This window comes from Salmo trutta, chromosome 1 (assembly GCF_901001165.1).
Source record: "Salmo trutta chromosome 1, fSalTru1.1, whole genome shotgun sequence".
Taxonomy (NCBI): domain Eukaryota; kingdom Metazoa; phylum Chordata; class Actinopteri; order Salmoniformes; family Salmonidae; genus Salmo; species Salmo trutta.
In genome coordinates this window covers 14,629,136-14,630,311 of record NC_042957.1, presented here as the reverse complement: position 1 = coordinate 14,630,311, position 1,176 = coordinate 14,629,136, and positions in this window count along the sequence as shown.

Sequence of the window (1,176 nt, the reverse complement as noted above, 5' to 3'; positions counted from 1 at the left end):
TCCAGTCCCTGTAGCCATACCACTCTCTCTCCAGTCCCCGTAGTCATAACACTCTCTCTCCCCGTAGTCATATGACTCTCTCCAGTCCCTGTAGTCATACCACTCTCTCTCCAGTCCCTGTAGTCAGACCACTCTCTCTCCAGTCCCTGTAGTCATACCCCACTCTCTCACTAGTCCCTGTAGTCATACCACTTTCTCTCCAGTCCCCATAGTCATATGACTCTCTCCAGTCCCTGTAGTCATACCACTCTCTCTCCAGTCCCTGTAGTCAGACCACTCTCTCTCCAGTCCCTGTAGTCAGACCACTCTCTCTCCAGTCTCTGTAGTCATACTACTCTCTCACTAGTCCCTGTAGTCATACCACTCTCTCACTAGTCCCTGTAACATAGCACTCTCTCTCCAGTCTCTGTAGTCATACTACTCTCTCACTAGTCCCTGTAACATAGCACTCTCTCTCCAGTCTCTGTAGTCATACCACTCTCTCTCCAGTCTCTGTAGTCATACCACTCTCTCACTAGTCCCTGTAGTCACACCACTCTCTCTCCAGTCCCTGTAGTCATACCACTATCTCTCCCTGTAGTCATATGACTCTCTCTCCCTGTAGTCACACCACTTTCTCTCCAGTCCCCGTAGTCATACCAATCTCTCACTAGTCCCCGTAGTCATACCATCATTACCGCTCCTGCAGTCATTTTAGCCGCAATCAACAATCCCTTTCAAAATTGTGCACTTTGCAGCGCATTGATAAAATGCTCAATTATCGCAAATAAAATTGATTCAAGTACAGAGGTGCCTACAAAACAGTCACGTACTGTTCAGCTTGCTAGATGCCATCTTGCCTAATCTTATCTTTCTCTGCTTTGATGACAGACATTTACGTCATTTTGCAGACGCTCTTATCCAGAGCGACATACATTTTCCATACTGGTCCCCCTTGGGAATCGAACCCACAACCCTGGCTTTGTAAGATCCATGCTCTACCAACAAAGCTACAAGGGAGGAGCGGCAGGAGTTGCTTAGACCAGTGGTGGAAAAACTGCTGTCCTTCAGGGTCACAGTCAAGCTATTTGTCGTCTCTTCCTGGTACTCTCCCTGATATTGATCATTTCTCCGTACTTATTAACCATTATAAACTGGGTGGTTCGAGCCCTGAATGCTGATTGGCAGACAGCCGTG